This window comes from Cupressus sempervirens, chromosome 5 (assembly GCF_028749045.1).
Source record: "Cupressus sempervirens isolate cs-2001-9-10 chromosome 5, ASM2874904v1, whole genome shotgun sequence".
Lineage (NCBI taxonomy): Eukaryota > Viridiplantae > Streptophyta > Pinopsida > Cupressales > Cupressaceae > Cupressus > Cupressus sempervirens.
Window position 1 is genome coordinate 347,658,899 of NC_143122.1, and position 20,724 is coordinate 347,679,622.

The following is a 20,724-nucleotide window of genomic DNA, read 5'->3' on the forward strand; positions in this document are numbered from 1 at the left end:
CGACAACTATGATTGGGATGAGTTCTTCATGCCTAGGCACGTGTATATTGGTATATCTCAAGAACCATTTGGAATGTTCTCTGGCCAACTCCTTCACAACATTCAATTGATTTGGTAACTCCTTTGTGGCCATGTGTATGCATCCACTAAGTTTCTAGATTTTAGCAACCCTATTTTGACTATTGAAAGATACACCAAACAGGCTATCCAAGAATTTGGAAAAGTTCTTCTTCTTAACATTTTATCCCAATGACTGCTTTTCCTTGGCCACTTGTTTGAGAATCTGTATGTAGTCCCTTCATAAGTTTGAATCCTCTATCTTGAGTCTTTTTCACTTTATTCTCTATTTCTTTAAGCCCTTCCTCTACTAACAAGATCATTTATATCTTCAACTACATGCTGTAAAACCACTCGAATAGAGGTTCATCTCCTTTCGGCAAGATCTTTGCTTCCACAACTTCTTTTACCTTCGTCTATATGATCATCTTCAAAAGACAAATGCAATCATAATATTTTGTCCTTTCTCTAGCCAAAGTATTGATATTTGATAAGATGTTATCCTTCTCTATTTCCAACCTTAGGATAACATTGCCAATTTGTTCTATAATAGTGGCTCCTTCTAATTTGAGCTTCTCAATCCATTCCTTACCAATCTGACCAAAATGCCTATCTTCTTGAAGTTGAGAGATGAGAGCCTAAACTTTAGCAGTAGCTAGATTTTTGGTTACTGATACTCCAAAGATAGTTGCTAATGGAGTAACTAACTATTTGATGAATCTATTCAATTCTTCTATCTCAACCTTCATTCTGGTCTTGGACAACTTCAAAATTTCTAATTTCCCCTCAATCACCTCATTGGTTGACTTCTACAAGCCAAATTTGGTGTCATGCCTAACCTCTCCAAGGTCCACCGAGTGTAGAGTAAAGTCATCAACAATCATGTCTTCAATCCTTCCTCCTTTGTTGGGTTTAGCTATTTCCATTGTCAGGTGCCCTTGTTTTGGATCTTTCCCATGTATAGACAAGGTTTTCTGCTTCTTAACTTTGGTGAATGTAGACCTAGAATGAAGTGCAAGGGATATAGTGTCTTTGGTAGAAGTACTTTCATCTTTTCTTTTCCTATTTCTTTCTAGAGTATCTTCAAACTAAGAATCTGTACCTATCACTTTGGAGGTCGTCCCAAGTAATTCTATACTAAACATCTTCTTTTTAACTAGAGTTATTGTCACAAAAAATAAAGAGAATGGATTCTTCAGATCTCAAGAGATGAGCTTAGATGAAGTCTATCCTTTTTCTACTTCTAAATTTTTCTTCATTGCCTCATCAGACTCGAGAGACTCACTACTACTACTCTTTCCATCTCCCAAATCTACTATCTATATTGTAGAGCCACTTGGTTGTAGAAGTGTAGCACTTGCTAGTGGAATAGGACTATGATAAGGAGAGGGAATTGGAGTCATGTGGGGAGAAGGATCAAGAGAAACATGAGGTGATGGAACTATTGTGACATGGGGGGATGTAATTGGAGTGGTAGCACTATCCTTTGGCTCCTCCATACTCTTTTCTTCGGCACTAGTTTGGATTCAATGATGGGGAGGGAGCCTTCATGATAGGTCTTGGCTATGAGAATATTCTTATCTAGAGGTTGGTCACCTCTACCTAAATTCTAATCTAGTCCTTGAGTGGTAGCTATTGTCATGCCTTGTGTAGCACTCTGGGATGAATAAGGCATTGCAACCACTAGAGAGGCTTGAGTGGCTGCACCTTTGCTTTGACTCCTCTTGGTCGTCTATTCAACCCACTTCCCAATCCTCCTCAGCATCTACATAAGGCTTTGAAATGATGGGAATGCCCCTTAACTTAGTTAAATATGTATTACTATACATATTTTTTCCATCGTCCTCCAAGCCTTCTACATTGAAGTTGATACCATATGTTTTAATCTACTCCACTATGAGCCTAGCGAAAGCATGATCTCTACTTTCAAGTTCATCTTTACATTCTACCCAATAATCTTCAACAGTGGCAATGTGTTTGACCATACTACTAATTTGCAACACCTCTCTTGTATATCCATTTAGATCAAACATAGGTCTCACAACCTCATACTCCTCCAACTTGTACTTAGTCTCAAATGCTTTGAGCATATTTTTCACATCAAAATGAGACTAGCAATTATAAGCTCCAAATTTCATAGGGAATTCATACCCTTTCTTCTTCAGGCTTCCACTCAACACATTCACCTAGATCGCTTGCCTCATGATCTCTATCAGCACAATCATGACACTTGGATACCTGGGCAACTTCAAAGGGAATCCATCAAAAGCTGTAAGATGCAAATACAAGAAAGATGAGAACTAGATAAAATAATTCCCAAATTGACTGATAGCTACCATTGCCTCTAGGTTGAACCTCCTCTCCAAGCATCCTTGGAGCTCCCTACAAACTCTCATTGTAAATGCATCTTTAACCTTGAAATATTTTGCATAACTATTTTGCAATTACAAACATGGGTAGAACTCATAACTTCTTACAACATCGGGAAATTTCTCTATTCTTGGAAGGTCTGGCCATAATTGTAGAGATGCTACCTAATAAATCATAAATGAAGACATATAAAAGGTGTTGCAAAACTTTGTAGTGTTGAGATCTCTGGATGGATTCTCACTTACATCATGGGCTCAATCAATATATTGTGTCTCTTTGATAGATAATTTGTACCATAAATAAATATTGTTCAACAAAATCAAGAGCCTCTACCTCACCTTTCAATCCGTGTAGGAAAACCAAAATGTCTACAATCTCAAGCTTGATATCAGTGCCAAATAGAGTTTTAGGAACCTTGCTCTTGGTGCCCTGTAACTTTTGAAACTAGGATCACATGATTTCTTTCCTCCACACCATCTTCTTCAAGGAAAACTTAGGGACTACTCCTCCTACTATCAATTCATAAAACTCCTCTCATTCTAGGACTTGAAGGCAATTCATCAAAATTTTCCTATTAATAGAGATTAGAACTATAGGATCAGGTAATAGAATCTATCTAATATCTAGGTTATAGTTATTTTATGCATTCAATAATCAATTTTGGAGCTTGGACTGCCACAGGGAACCCAGTTGCCTCTACTAGCCCATTTCCTCAGAGTTTCTCGATTATAGGATGAATTGGCTCCAACTTCAGCCTCCTTTGTAAATCTTACATGTCATAGAAATGGAGTGAAGAATTTGTGAAACTCTACAATGTGGTTTTGATTCCATTAAGTCCATAAAATCTAGTAAATCTAGTTGATATTTTGTCAAAGGATGAAGTAGATTGAAAATTTGAATGTTGATAAGGCACTAAAAATTGGATTCACAACACAAAATATTTGAAAGTGTTATGCAATTGAATAGTATAATAGTTCAAGAAAAAGTGGTAGTTTGAAAAACTATTATGTTTCCCTCTATATAGAAATCCTAATTCATCAGTTAACCTTCAAGATCATGCCACACGAACAAATTAAAGGATAAATCCATTGGATTAGTAAATGTGGGAGCCCCTAACAGAACTTTTGGTGTCTTTTCACTAATTTCGATGGTCCAATGGTAACTTTTCTTCCTTTTATACTTACCTTTGCATTTTACATTTAGTTTTGGAGAATTAAGAATAGAGCACTCCGTAAGGAAATATCTGCTTCACCTAATCCTACCTAGTATACTTTTGCAAGAGTGGTTAGATTGTTTCCATTAATATCTAGAAATGCCTCATGTGTAATTTGTGAGCCCAATCTTGCTTTAAAAGTTTATTTCTTTATGAATGCAAAAAATCGCACTCATGGGTTGAAAACTCGTCGAGGAGAAGGCAATTTTTATTTTTTTGCCCAAGCTTTATTTACACTCTACCTTTTAAGCTAACATTTCTATGAGTTCGAAAAATCTCAAAAGGATTGCAAAAGTAAAATTGGGGCCCACTTCTTCACCTCTTTCCTTCACAATTGCTCTTGGCAAAAAATGGACTTCATGGGTTGAAAGCCTATTGAGGAGAAGTCAACTTCATGTTTTCCCCTTTAGATGATTTCAAGCATCAAGATGAATCCTAAGTGTTTCTCAATGTAAAAAACTACAATGAAAACAAGGATTTTCCATAAAAAAAACTTGTTATCTTCTTGTCTTGATCCAGGACCTTCATTTGTTAAATATTGCAGGAAATTGCGTTCATGGGTTGAAAACTTGCCAAGGAGAAGGCAATATTTGATTTTCCACAAGCTTCATTCTTTCATGTGGAAAATAAGATGAGTAGGAAACATGTCCAATTTTGTGATAAGCTTCATGAAATGCAAGAATCTCCATCAAATTAGGTACTAAGCTACCCACACAACACCAAGGAGGAAACCCACCCAGCCATGAAATGCAAGAGAAGGAAAAGATGGCAAAATCTAATGGAGAATCTCTTCACTTAAGGGGGGAAAACTAGACCTAGACATGCCTAGTGTTGGAAATCTTATTGAGAAAGATCATTGTGAGCAAGAGATTGAAGATCAAAGAGGGAGAATGTTTTTTATAGAATGTTTTCAATCATTGTTTTGTCATTGATGTCAAACCTGCTACTTATAGGAATGATATTTTCTTATAAGATCCAAGTACTATCACTTAGTTGATTGATTAAGAGGATTTGATCAACAAGATGTAACAAGAGCACCTAAGGGAAAGGTTGAGTTATGATGTTGTAATGAAGTACAAGGATCAATTAAGACAATGATTAAATGATGTATTGATAACATACTTCAAGATACAAAGGTTGGTCATACTTAGAAACATTGGAGGAATGAGTTGTAATAAGGTTGACTACAAAGCTTAAACTAATTTCATTAGTGGGTACCAAGCAAGCTAGTTGAAGATGAGAAAATTCTTAGTTAGAGCCAAGAAAAAGGAAAATCTAGTGTGTCCTGAGTGATCTTCAAGTGCCGAGTGAAGTTCAAGTGCCAAGCAAAGTATCAGGTGTTGAGCATCAGAAAATCTTAATTGGTACCAAGTCAACTTCAGGCATTGAGCACCAATAAAAACATAGTAGGTGTTGAGTAACACAATATGTGTCGAGCATCAGGATTTTAATAGTGTCAAGCTAATACATTATTTTAAATGATGAAGATTCACCAAATCTGAGCCAACAAAGTGGTTTCCTTGAATTTTGTAAGTTGTTTGAATGATAAGGATGATGAGATGGTGGCATAGAATTCTATGTAAACTATTTTTGGGCAAATTCAAAAGGATTATTCAAGAATTTTCAAGAGAAACAAAATATGGGTTAGATAAAATGAATCCTACCTAATCCATACAAATTGAAATCAAAGAAAGGAAGAATAGAGTGGGAAAAGGAGTTCTAGACTTCTATTTAAGGAGTCATAGACCAGGAAGCAAATGATGTTGATTTTTTTGCCATTGAAGTGCCAAATTGTAGAGTGGTTAGAAGGGTTTCAAGGAGAAGACATCTAGGAGAAGGAAGAGCATAGAGGTTCTTCTTCTACAAGTGGTCAAGAAGAGATGGTTGCACTAGTACATTGAGCATGGAGACTCAAGGAGACTAAGCTTCAAAGGAGGTCAAGCTATCAAGGGTTGCAGAGACTAAAAGCCAAACAATGGTATGAGCTGAGAAGTGATCTGAGATCTACAAGTTAAGTTGTATGTTGTAATTAGGTCAAATATTTTCTAATACTCTAGCAATTGTATTAGATATAGAAATCCTATGGACTTAGGTTGGTTTAATAGCCATTTCTAAATCCTTTAACAAGGTGGCATTCCAAGTGAATGTTCTACAGTCCTCTAACAAGGCCCACTTCTAACAAGGTGGATAAATCCTCTAACAAGGTCACATTTAATAGTGTGTTGTAAGCCTTTAACAAGGAAAGCCTTTCATAGGGCATCACTTCAAAGAGTGAGAATTAAGTAGCATGTTACTGATGGTTGTTCCAAAATTGGGTTTCCATGTAAATCACTATGTTATGTGTTATGCTTGCAAGTTGATTTACACTAACTTGCTAAATAGGAATATTAAAGCTTGGATGAATGGGTAACTACACTTAGTTAAAAAGTTTGAATTCGACATGTTGGACATTGAATAATAGATTCACCCCCCACCCACCCTCCAGTTATTCTAAAGCATTTCTAACACCTAGACCAAACTACGACACAAACTTTTCCACTTTTGCAAAATAGGTATAGGGTCGAAAGTGGGGCAACACCTACGAAGCATAACTTCTAAAGACCATAACTCCTCATGGGTTGACCAAATTTCCTATTATTACCAAATTTTTGAAATTATACAAAGTTCTATACAATACATAATTTTCAAATTGTGAGATAGCTTATGTTTGACCTCTATTCAACGCACTTAAGGCTTTCAAATTTGAGTTCAATAGTTTTGAACCAAACTACCAAAAATATATATTTTAATATCTTCAAAAATTAGACATGTTCTTGCAACGAAATATTTGTCATACGATGATATAGCCAAATTTAGCCTTGAGGGAATTAATTAAAACATTGTAATCTCAAATAGATAATTTACTATAAATTGTACATTGCCTGGAATTGTAACTTTGTTATGAAATAGCCCTTATTAACAATCCATACAATATTGTTGTGTTATGAAATATTTATATTACATAAGGGATGCCCCTCCCTCACCTTTTATTCATAAAAATGGATTTGTCACAATGGCTATTTCACTTATTTTCTAAACCTTTTAAACCCAAAATTTTCATTCTCTCTAACTAGAATTTTTTGGACCATTTCAACAATAAATTGATACTTTTTAGTTTCCTTTAGGTTTTAGAAATATTTATTTTACATTTTTCTATAAGTTCTAAAAAATTATTATGCATTGGCTTCAAAATATTTTGATTAATGTAAATTAGAAACATATTGTTTTCTACAAATAATTCTAGGAGGTGTTAATATTAGTGTATGCTCTCTTTTTATTAGATGCATAAACACATAAATTGAGATTGGGTATTTTCTTCATTTTTATTAGTTAGTTTAGGTTCCTTCACCAAATATATTTGTAATAATATATGATCATCAAGTTCATTAGGTGCATTGGGTATATTTTTCATGTGCATTTGAATTAGTGCATACTGACCATTTTCATTAGGTGAACTCATCACATCTTTTCGAATTATTTCATGTTCATCATTTCTATTAGGAAAATTAAGTGTATTAGATTACATACCTTAAGGTAATCTCCTAATATGCTCTCTTATTGTTTCCTTTTCCACCTCATATTACTCATTTTTTCCTATTTTGTTATTTCTCATTGTTAAGATATATTATCCTACACAATATCATTAACAATAAAAATAACATATAGCTGGTTACTATCAAAACCAAAAATAGCAGATAAACATAAAAGTCTTGGATCTAAGGATCCCATTAAACTAAAAATATCAAAAAAAAATTCTCCTTCCCCTTTGCAGCTAGCAGAATCCAAGACTAGTCATCAGCAAGGAATTTGAAGAGCAGCTTATGGTCCTCCATATTCATTCCAGTATCCTCCTTTTCTTGTGCTAGCAACTAGAAGGTGGTGGCTGGAGTGTGGGTGACTTTGAGGTTAAATTTAGAGAAGTTAAAGAACCCTTCCTCTAAAACTTTAACCCTCTTTTCTAGCTTGGCTTACTGCTCCACCTGCTCCTCGGTCTCTTCCTTGGTTTCCATTTCCACCTTCCTTGTTTCCTCCTTGGTTTTCTGGACCTAGATTTTATCTTGCAAAACCTTTGGATTACTAAAAACCTTAGAATTATCCTTGGCTACGTATGAAATTGTTACGGGGGAGGTATCCATTTTACTTCTTTCTTCACAAAAGTTTATGGGCTGGAAGGAAAACCTTGTAGACATGTGTAACCTCCATGGTATTAGCATTACTAGCAGAAACCTAGGTCTGTGCATTATCTATAGAAATATCCTCCAAGTTTATAGTTCTTTCCACCTCCTCCTTACCATTTTCTTCTTATTCCTCCCTTTCTTTATTATTTACTGAGTTTTCCTCCTCAACCTCCTCCACCCTAAACTTGTTGGATTTTTGTTTATGCATTGCCTAGGATTGGGAAAGTCTTCCAGATCTCCTCCTTGCCTTACCTTCAGCCTCCTCCTCTAAATCCTCTTCATCACCTCTATGGTTTTTTTGATTTTTCTCTTCTTATTACCCTTTTGCTCCACAACCATATCAATTTTTTTCTTTTTTTGTTTTCCCAGCACGGGGAGGGGTGGGGTGTGAATTTTAGTACCAGCAATAGTGCTTGAGGGTGAACTCTAGCAATGGCACTAGTTGTCAACCACCACCACCCTCTGGGGACAAAGGGCAAGGTGAAACTGGTAGAGGTAGAAAATTAGGCCTTGATGGATTATGGTATAGTTTTGCCCTTTACTTCTCTTTTCCCTAATATCCACTACCATATCCTCAAGAGAGTGCAAAAGATAAAATGGGCTAGAAATGAAATCCCTATTTCTAAAATGATTTAACAAAGGAAAATGGTAGTAGTAACAGACACCAAACCACCCTCCAGCATCAGATATCTCATGAGAACCAAGCACACATTGTCCCACGGGGCTGGAAGCTTGTCACTTTTAAACCCTCCTCTATATGGAATGTGCTCCTCATTTTTTGCAAAGAAATTATTCATACTAGCATCTTTTGTGATTTTGGTGACCTTTTTCCATTTTTTCCCCCTCATTGAAAGGCCAGTTGCCATGGCAATTACTTCCTCATTCACTTGGAAGGTGATTCCACAGTATTAAATCTTCTGCACTTTTTAGTTTAGATGTTCCTAGTATTATGCTATTTAGTTTCTAGTTGAGGACTCTCTATTTTTTTGAAGTTTTAGTTAGTTTTTTGCTTGCAATTGGACATTGTTGGTAATGTGTTGGTTACTAGATTTTTTCTTTTAAGGGCCAACCCCCTAGTTTTTGTTGTCTTATATTTCAAAAACAATAAAAATAACTTTAAGAATAATAAAATCACAATATCATGAAGAACATGCAAATAATTACTAAAATAATATAAATTATCATTTTTTTTATTATAACAAAAAATATTATCACTTAAATAACTTCAATAAAAAATAAACAAAATAAGAGAAATCAGTCATTTGAAATTATATGTGATAAATTAGTTAAAAACCTTATGATGCTATCATAGAAATATACAAAAACTATAGTGGGTAATTTGTAGAAGTTGTAATTTTATTTTTTAGGTTTTTGTGAATTATATGTATTTCAATGGAATATGTACAAGTTATATTTAAAGGTAGAAGTTGATCAAATTAATTTACTAAGGTAAATGTGAAATATTGATATTGGTGTTAGATGCACCATGTCTAGATAGCCTTATGGAACGTATAAGAACTTTTTTATCTCAAAGTTTTTACTTCTTCCTAAGATAAATCGTAATTAACACATGAGTATTTTTTTATTTATATGCAATCTATTCATTTGTGCATGTAGCTAATATTATGGTTGTTCTTGTCAATATTGAGAATATAGAAGGTGTGGATTACTATTAAATTAGATGCACAATAGAAAAATATAATTTTCCAAAGTTAACATTAGATGTTGATGGTAGTTACACATATTATCACAAAAGAAATACTAATAAAAATGGAGTTCAGTTTATTGAATGTATGCATGGCCAAAAAGCTCTACATCATTGTCAATTAGTTATAGCAACAAAATTGCACTTTGAGACAATTCCAAAAATTGTACATGATAATTAAAATTGTAAGATTACTGTTGAAGAATGTGAAAGAATTTTATATACATATCAAGAGGTTTATTTGAACTACTGTATCTATCTTACATTCATATTTGAAGGACAATGTGAACATGAATTTAAATTTAATTAGAAGTACTACAGGATTATAAGTTTTTGTCAAAAATATTTTTTTATTCTAAGCCTAATATTTTGATGGTTATAAAGTTTGTTTTATTATATGCACATGATTAGTTTTAATTAATTTAATCAATTTTTATTTATTTATTAAATTAATATTTACATCCATGATTGGTAAAGAAAAGTTATATAATATATATATATATATATATATATATATATATATATATATATATATAGAGAGAGAGAGAGAGAGATGTATACACACACACACACACATATACATACATATATATATACATACATACATACATACATACATGTACATACACACATACATATGTGTGTGTGTGTATACATGACTAGTTTGAATTAATTTGGCCAATATTTTTGTTAGTTATTCGTCAATATATATGCACATGATTAGTTTGAATTAATTTTTTCAGTATTTTAGTTATTTATCAGGCATATTTATATCCATGATCAGTAAAAGAATAGTTACACACGCGCGCGCGCGCGCGCATAGACAATACATATATGTATATATACATATATATTTACATTACGTATAGTATGTACATCTATGTACATACATGTATGTACATATATATATATATATATATATATATATATATATATACATATATACATATATGTATATATATATATATATATATATATACATATATACATATATGTATATATATATATATATATATATATATATATATATATATATATATATATATATATATATATATATATATGATGTAGGAGCATTTTGGGTGTAAGAGAAATCTTCCATCACCCAAAAATATTTTATTTTCTGTCTTTTCTATTTTAATAAGGACTAGTAGACAAGGTCGTTACTATTTATGGGAGTACTATATTTTGCATGTTTTTCATATGAGCTAAGAATTTTCTCTTTTTCTACATGAAGCTTTATTTTAGAATTATAAGCCTACAATAAAAATCCCACTGCTCTAGCTTAAGTATCAAACCAATTATTGCTGATTTTTAGAGGAAAATTTAGGAGAAAAATCTTTAGGCTCACTATTGGAAGCCATAGAATGCCTATATTATATCTAAAAACTCAATGGAAAGGCACTTGCATGGTTCTAAGCCTATAGATCAAGAGCTAGTATTTTTGAAAAATTGTTATAATAGATAATCAAAGCAACGATTAGAGAGTTATGGCCTTTTGAAGTTGGGCTGCTGAAATTTCTAAAGGCCATAACTTAATACCTAGGGCATCTAAGACCTTCCCAAGTGAGTTATGGCCTTTTGAAGTTGGCCTTTTCAAGGTTTTATATGCTCAAACTTAATAACTAGGGCATCTAAAACCTTCCCAAGTGACATAAAATTGCTTATTTAAGAAAGGCTGGAACATTGTCTAGAACAACTCTGGGTGGTAGTTTGCAGTCTAGTTTTGCATATTACTATAATGAAGGTTCCCGTGTGGGTTAGCATATTGTACTTGTGAATTATATAATTTTTCTTTTGTGGCACAAATAACAAGTCCATATTGGTATTAAGAGGAGCATCCTTCATCAAATGATATTATAGCTAGAGCTCTTAAGTGTGTGGATAGATCACCTACTATGAGGTATTTCACAATAGGACTATGATTTGGGTTGATTGTGTAGATAGATCACCAATTATGAGGTAGTTTGAATGAGGGCTTTAGCAGAAGTGCAAAAATGTCTCCATGAGAAGAGCATGGCAGAAGAGTTGTAGGTGTTACACTTATGGGTTTTAGAGCCATCCAAAGACAAATGAAAGCATTGGAAGAAAATTGCATAGAGTAATAAATCTTACCATAAGAGATGAAAGAGAGGATGAGGATGAAGTAGAAGAAAATGCGAAAGCAAAGGCAATTCTAAACCTAGAGGAAGAGAGGCTTTTTAGGGCCATCACCAAGATTGAAAAAATACCTAAGTTTGAAGTTCCCACATTTTTGGGAAATCTTAACCTAGAGGAGATGATCGATTAGATCAATGAATTGGAGGAGTACTTTGAGTATGAAGATATGGAGGATCCTGATAGGGTCAAGTTTGCTAAGGTGAAACTGAAGGGACATGTAAAGATCTGGTGGCAGGAGGTTTAGTTAGAGTAAATAGAAAGGGAAAAAAAATAATCACCATATCGGATCAGATGATAGCTAAACTGAAACAAAAATTCATTCCCATGGATTATGAGATTGATCAATTGAATAAAATGTAAGGGTTGAAGCGAGTGGGAAAATCTATTCAAGATTATACCGAAGAGTTCTAACGAGTTCTCACTAGAAATTTGCATGCAGAAGCTAATAAGGAGAAAGTGTCTCATTATCTTAATGGGTTAAGGTTAAGTATTTAGGATTAGCTAAGTTTTGTTTGAGTGAATAGTATTGAGGAGGCATTCTAGTTTTCCCTAAGATTTGAGGATAAATAGAGTTAGAAGTTTGACAACAATAATAGTAAAAGAGGTCATGGTGGAAGATCTAGTAGATGATCTTATGGAGGCCATAATGATGATCAAAAGAACAAGGATGAGGTTATAAGTAGTATTGAAAGCCAAAGGAGAAATAATTCCAATCATTTCCATGATCAGAACAATAGAGATCAAAGAGGAAAAGGCAAAGGACAAGGATCTGGAAGAGGAGGATTCCATGGGAAATGTTCCTAGAGGAAAAGGGCATAAAGCATTTGAATGTTCCTAGTGCCAAGGAAGGGTAGATCCAAGAATAGAAGGCCAGGAAAGAGTTGCACATGTTGATGAAGATGCCAAATCATGAAGATGTTGAAAGAGAAGTCCTAGTTAACAGAAGAGTCCTACTGAGTGGTTAGAAAAAACTTGATCAAAGAAGGAGCTTGTTTCACACAAGGAGAAAATGTGAAGATAAGTTTTCTAATGTAATCATTGATTGTAGAAGTACTAAAAATTTGGTGTTAGAAATGATGGTCACAAAGTTGAAGCTGAAGAGATAGAAACACCCATGTCCATAACATATTGCTTGGGTGCAAGATGACCACAAGGTCATGGTCAATGAGTAGTGCTTAGTGAAATTCAGGATTGGAAGGTACTAGGATGAGGTACTTTGTGATATCATACCTATGGACATATGTCATATGTTTTCAGGTGGGCCATGGTAGTTTGATAGGCATGATGTATACAATAGGTGAGAAAATACTTGCACTTTGACCAAGGATGGAGTGAAACATAAGTTGAATTCATTGAAGGAGAAAGAAGAAAAGGTACATTTAGTGATGCTATAATATATTTTGTTGATGGAAAAGAGTTTCTCAAAGGTATGAAGTGTGAGCATATGTGTTTTTCTATAACTCAAAAAGATAGTAAAGAATAAGTAGAGGAGGTACCTGTAAAAGTTGCAAATATGTTGGGAGAGTTTTCTAATATTGTATCAAATAATGTACTTGATGGATTGCCCCCAATGAGGAAGATTAGTCACTATATGGACTTGGTTCCAGGACCTAGTTTTCCAAACAATGAAACACATGGAATGACACCAATAGAAAGTGAAGAGTTGAATAGACATGTTCATGAGTTGTTGTAGAAGGGGTTGATTCAAGAGAGTTTTATTCTATGTTTTGTACCACTTGTGTTAGTACCAAAGAAGAATGTAGAATGGAGGATGTGCATATATTCTCATGCTATAAATAAGATCACAATCAAGTACATATTTTCATTTCCAAGGATGGATGATATTATGGATTGTTTGAGTGGAGCTGAGTATTTCACAAAAATAGATCTGAAAAGTGGGTACCATCATATTTGAATTAGAGAAGGTGATGAGTGGAAGACTACTTTCAAGAAAAAAGAAGGACAATACGAGTTGTTAGTCATGCCTTTTGGGCTAACCAATGCACCAAGAACTTTCATATGACTCATGAATGAGGTACTAAAGGAGTTTCTACTTGTAAATTTTTCATTGTTTACCTAGATGATATTTTTATCTTTAGTAAGAGAGTGGAGGAGAATTTGAACCATATTTGTAAGGTGTTTGATAAGTTGAGGGAAGAAAATTTGCTGATAAATTTGAAGAAGTGGAGTTTTGTAAAGAACGAGTTGGTGTATGTGGGATTTGTAGTCTCGGCTTATGAAGTAGAGTTGCCTACTGAATTGAATATTCATCAATATTTAACATTTCAGATTTGACAGAGTATTATGAATTAGGTGATGGAGATGAAGCTATGCAAGTGTAGTGGAGTATTCCAACAACTAGTTTGGCTACAAAAGAGATTGAGGAGATACTAGACATTTATGTTGGAAAAAGTACAAGGAACATAACTTGTGAAGAATACTTGGTCAAATAGAAAGCAAGGCCAACAGAGGATTCATCATGGCTAGCAAGGGAGGAGGTTTACCATCTTGGTTTTCCTCTGAGCACCTAGGATGTGGCAAGGGTCACTTCTCAAATTACCTCAAGTGTCTGATTTATAAGCATCCTAGGTGTAAGAGAAATCTTGCATCACCTGAAAATATTTTCTTTTCAATATTTTCTATTTTACTAATGACTAGTAGACAGGGTGGTCACTATTTCTGGGAGCTTACTATTTTTAGTAATTTTTAAATACAAGCTAAGAATGTTCTCCTTTTCTACATGAAGGTTCATTTTAGAATTATAAGCCTACCATAAAAATCTCACTGGTCCATCTTAAGTATCTAAGAAATTATTCTTGATTTAGGAGAAAAATCTTCAGGCTCACCATTGGAGGACTTAGAGTTCTTGGATGAGGTCTAAAAACTTGACATAAGGATGCTTGCATGGTTCTAAGCCTGTAGATCACAAGGCAGTGTTTACAAAAAGTGGTTATAATAGCCAATGAAAGCAATTGTTCTACAGTTATGGCCTTATGATGTTGGGCTACTAAAGTTTCTAAAATAATTTTACAAATATGTATTTAGCCAACTCTATATGTATTGTTAGGTTCTATCGGCCCTAGGTATTAAGTTTGAGCATCTAGAACCTTCTTGGGCAGCATAAAATTGCCTATTCAAGAAAGGCCAAAACGTTGTCTAGAACAACTCTTGGTGATAGTTCGTAGCTTAGTCTTGCAGATTACTATAATGGAGGTGTCCATGTGGGTTAGCATATTATAATTTTGAATTATCTACTTCCACATTTACAATGCAAATAAGAAGTCCATATTTTGTTCTTGCATTTGTTGTTGTTTCTTTGTTTCTATTATAGTTTATAGTATTAATGGGAGCACCCTTCATCAACATATGTATATGTGTGTGTGTGTGTGTGTGTGTGTGTGTGTACATATATGTATATAGATGTCTACATATATTTTTACATGTATATACATAAACATATGTATAGACATTGTAATGCCCTGCCAAGGGATCCAAAAGAATTAACTTAAAGTTTTACTAAGTTTTCCAAACAATTTTTTTTTATTCATGAAAGATAAACTATTCATATCAAACATATAGTAGCAGAAGCAATAACATGTAATCATCTAAAAGAATACATAGCAGGTTACATTCCTTAAGGATCCCATGACATTGAGTCACATTTAATCTAATTAATACTAAGTTTAACAGCTACCACATCCACATAAAAGAATAATTAAAAGATTTAATGTCCATATTATACATTTGTTCCAAATGCCTATTCAGAATGCTCAATCATCCACTATACATGTCACAGGGTATGAAAAGCTTTAAAAGATTAAACATAATTAAAGATAAAGATACATCATCCTCATCGAATCCATGATCCAAGTGCAATAAAGTAAATGAAACCAATAACATACATGATACATCCATCCATCAATAAAGATATAACAAGCATCGTAAAAGATAACCATCCATCTTAAAAACACAACTAACTAAGTGTGCGGTTCCTCCCAACCGTCAATAGCATCATTTGACTGTCATGGGCCCTAGCCATCCCCTGTGCATAACATCCCAAGCCACTGAAGAGATCATTGATACTATAGTAATAGGGATGTCACTCCTAAAATGTACTACAAAATATGCATAAAGAAATCTAAGATGCAAGAATAAACCATAACATGATCCTACAAAGCAAATAACATCATCTATCACATGCTAATCATCAATATAAAGAAACATGTTAGTAAATAACATCCATCATATGATATGAGGAGATAGTCTCAAGTTTCAAATAGGATATCAAATTACATAACACAAGATAACAAATCACATAACACAAGTACTCTCTAAGTTCAGGAATCGTAAAAGTATACTAACTCAAGGTTCCAACACATAGATCGACATCTAGACCCAGAGGCACAACAAAGACATGTAGGAATCTACTATGTGAGTGAGAAAGTGTCATTGCATGAATCACGCTAGAGTTACCCTGGTAGTCTCTCAATAGACCCCGACCCCCTAGTGATCCCTATATGGCCACTAGTATCCTCTCATCTTAACAAGGCATACTACAGAATGCAAGGTCGTAACCACGCGTTCTCTCTACTCCAATCCTAGTCTGTACTAGCACTCGAGGCATGGGCGAGAACATATAATTATCTTATTATGTTCATTTTAATCCCCATTTATTGTAAATGTTTTCACTTATTAAATAACTTACAATGAGTTTCCCTGGCAGCCACTTAGGGCCCTGGCCCCCATTGCAAGCCACTTCCTAACACTACAAGTAGATAACCTACCCTAGGCTCATGAAATCACAAATCACAAAATCACCTCAGTCATATACAAGCGACTGGAATGCATCATAAAGATAATCACATTAGTTCTCCATGAGCAACTTAAAAGTATCATCAGTTCTCAATGAGCAACTAGAAAGTATCTCAAAGCAGTACTAATCGAAGACTCCAAAATAGTTGAGTCAAACATATCACAACATGATATCATCAAGATCAAAAAAAATACTTCAGTCCTATCAAGGTGACTGGAAAGTAACCCAAGTTTAATTGATCGATGACTCAAAAATGGTTAAGTCAAGTATCTCAAATACATACACCTCAGCTTCACACAAGAAGACTGAAAAGCATCAACAAATAGTAAATACAAACATCTGATAGAGCATACCATCACATTACCATGGTTGGTTCTTAAAAAGATCGAGATCAAATAACATCAGCATGACATCACATCTCATAACCCCCGAGCCTCTGGTAGACATCCTATGACTAGTCAACAATCTAGTCAACCCCAAAACACAAATATCATAGAGGAACAAGATACAAACACATGTTTTAGTTTGCTTTTGCAATCACATGGTTAAGCCAAACATGAGGTTTCAGATTTCGTTTCAAGTATATTTCAAGTGTATAAGATTCTTCATTAAGTCTCCAAGTCAATTCATTTATCTTTTCGAATAAAATATAGAATTATCCCTCCATTATTTTAAAACAATTTTCTAAAATAGTTAGAAGATAACATAGACTTTTAATACTAGTTCCCATAGACTTTTAACAAAATCATTGCATTATTTTGCTAAAATCAATGGTACCAATAATTAAATGAAACCCCCTTAATTTCAAGAGTGTCTCCATTTATTCAAATTATTAGAATAAGTCTTATCAACTTTCATATAAATTAATTTGCAATTTCTTTAAAATTAGAATTACCAATAGTCATATCAAAAGAAACTCCATTACACAACTTAATTAAATTTAATTAATTCTACAATTAATTAAATTAATTAATAGCTAAATAACTTTATTAACATCTCCTTTCTTTTAATAATAATTAACAAATTATTATTAATTTAATAATTTATATTTATCAATAATTATAAAACATTAACAATAATATCTACCAAATAACATTTAAACACATATTAATATTAATTAATAAAATTGATTACTAAAACTTTATAAAAATCTAAAACTTACCATATAACAGTAATCAAAACAATGCAATTCTGAATCGTACCTACGATTCTTTAAACTCTACTGCGCTTGAATTATAATTTAATTAAAAACATATTATTAAAAACTTAATAAAATTAAAACTTTCCAAAATATGAAAAGGGAGGCTTTTTTTTTAAGTTTATGTGATTTTAAAAAAAATTGCACGCCTGCCACCCGTGAAGGCCGTAGTGAAAGCTTCCAAAGGTGGAAGATGCGAATCATCTTGACCAAGCAATCGCTTTCACCCAGACGCGACTGGACGCCATTATCGTTGACGAGGTATTTACAGTTTCCCCTATTACATTTTCTTTCATGTTATGCTTTACCTCTCATAAAAGAATTTCATTGCAGTCGGAGGAGAGCACGCCTGGAGCAATAAAGACCCTTGCACGTTCTGCTTCAGTAGTTTCTTTCATCGAGTATGGATCCTATTTCCAGGAGACTCTGGTGAGGCGTGTCAAATTTAAAATGTTGAGCGGCATGGTTTCAAAGTAGGATTGGAATATTATCCGAGCAATAACAATGGGTAACTATTGGAAAGATGGTCGGCCGTTAGGGTCACCCATTATCGTAGCTTATGGCTTCCACAGTTTCCATTCCATCATAGATTCCAGACATAATATTCCCCTGCCGATTCATATTATACTTCCATATTTAATTGCTGCCTATAAATATTTTGTTAGCCTGTTCCTATATAGCTTTGACTTCTTTTGTGTAGATTAAACTATATTTAATCACTGCCTTTCAATGTGTAAGGATTTAATATAGTCTCATTTCTGATGTGGTCAACCTCTACACCCTTATCGCTGTTCGGATCATGATTTTTGTTTCCGATTGAATCTATATATCCTTGTTACATGACTGCTTCATCTACTTACTTTATAAACTGTGATGTAGAGGACTTTATCATGGCTTTTGATTTCAATTTCTCCATTTAGTTCAATGAAGATTCTCAATGTTTATGGATACCGTAGTTCTCAAATTGCTGATTTGGCTGCTCCACTCCATAATTTATAAACTTGGTGACGTGTCTGTTGCTAATACTTGAATTGATATTTTTCCATTAAGTCTATAATGTGATTACCACGGTGTTTAATATATATTTAAACTTTCTTTATTTTACTAAGAAGCTAAAACATTACCAAAAAGGTCTTTAATGGCAAGGTGGAATCATTCTCAGAAGTAGAATGAAAATTGAAGTCACGTGTGCAGAAATTGTAGAAGAATACTGACAGTTAGTATTTCTCAGGTGTGCTATATTCAGAGCTGAGAGATACTATCAGGATAGCAGCAGTTATATGGAACAGTCCATGGTCTTTCCTTGGTATTTTTTTTAAAGTGCTAGATGAGCTCTATTTAAGCTTTGTTTTTGATGAATAGAATCTTCAGACTCGATGTAAAAGAACCTCCCAAGCTATTTAATTCACTTGATGTCAAACCACCAGACGAGTACAGTGAGAGCCCATTCTGAGCATGAGAATCCAGGGCTCTAGGTTGGTTCAACTCGTGTAGATAGGAATGCCCAGCCATTTCTGGTAGATACCCAGACATTTCATGCTCACCACCAATTCCAAGGTCATCACAAGCGCACTTGGCAAAGGCGGGTACAGAAAAATCTGGTGATATTCGAGAATGGGAAATTGAAGACCTTTTTATAAATATGGGCCCATAGTTGACATTGATCTTAGAATCTCGCCTCAACCTCCTAGTTATAGAGTTTAAGGATGCGAAAGATGCGAAAGATGCAATTCGAGGTTGTGATGGATATTCTTTTGGTGGGCATAAATTAAGGGTTAAACTGGCCCATGGAGGTCAAGGATTGCCTTCTTTAGGAGATCACTGCAATGACTATGGTGCTAGTGGTGACTATGGTGGCCATATTGATGATCGTGGTGGAGTTTGTAAATGTTCTGACTATGGTGTTATTAATAATGGGCTTCCTTCATCAGCATCTTGGCAAGATTTGAAGAATCACATGCACCAAGCTGGAGATGTTTGTTCTTTCTCAAGTATTTCACGATGGCAATGGTACAATTGAAGATGTGGACTACACTAACTACGAGGACATGAAATATGCTATCAGAAAGCTTAATGATTTCAAGTTCAAAAATCCATTTGCTCGATCTTATATATGAGTCAAATATTATGAGTCTAGTAGTAGTGTCTCGAGAAGCTGTAGCAGCAGTTTCAGCAGGAACAGGAGCGGGAGTAGGTCAAGTAGTAGGAATTATAGTCACACTCAAAATAGAAGAAAGGATAGGTCAAGGAGTTGGAGCCAAAGCCAAAGTCCTATGAGAAGTCAAAGCAAGAGCCATAGGTCCATATGCCAAAACATGGGAAAGACGGCAAATATCGTCTAACCATTTCAAAGATTCCTAAGGGAGAGATCAACCATCAAGGATTGTATTCCATTTTTCAATTCAGATGGAACAACATGCATGCCTAAATTCTAAATTATAAGATTGAAGATTCATTCACAAAGAATTATTCAGACAACCATTAGCAGACACAATGAAAACAGGAAGAGAGAGAAATAGAATATGCGAAATAATCACAAGTGCCTACCTGGACACTGACGCTAATTCAATACGCCTAAAAGTTACATAGAAATTCCCTTCCAACATTTGCAATCCTTCCAAAAACCATCCTAAATCCCCAAGTGGCTAAGAGTGCCTGTAGATGCATTATGAACTTGTTGAAGCATACGAGCTTGTCTATACACACTAGAAGAGTTTGTATATAAAGGCCTCTAAGATGCATCTAAAATGTGTCTAGAAAGTACTAGGAGATGAGCATGACAACTAAGCACATAACTTCCATGATAAGAAGATAAAGATGATGAGGTGTCTAGAATGTTGTAGACACCATGTGCTCAAATAATGTGCTAACTCCTAAGTGTAGACAACATGTGCATAATTAGAGTGCAAACTCGTGTGTTGTCAACATGACAACTCACAAGAGTTCGCATACTCCTATGTGAATAAATATTAAAATAATGCACATTAATTT

The 20,724-nt window shown here is 34.1% G+C and overlaps 1 pseudogene; it reads left to right on the forward strand.

Moving 5' to 3' along the window:
- The first annotated feature begins 17,926 nt into the window (after positions 1-17,926).
- Positions 17,927-20,075, forward strand: LOC149556135 (serine/arginine-rich splicing factor SR30 pseudogene; annotated as a pseudogene).
- The last annotated feature ends 649 nt before the right edge of the window (positions 20,076-20,724 follow it).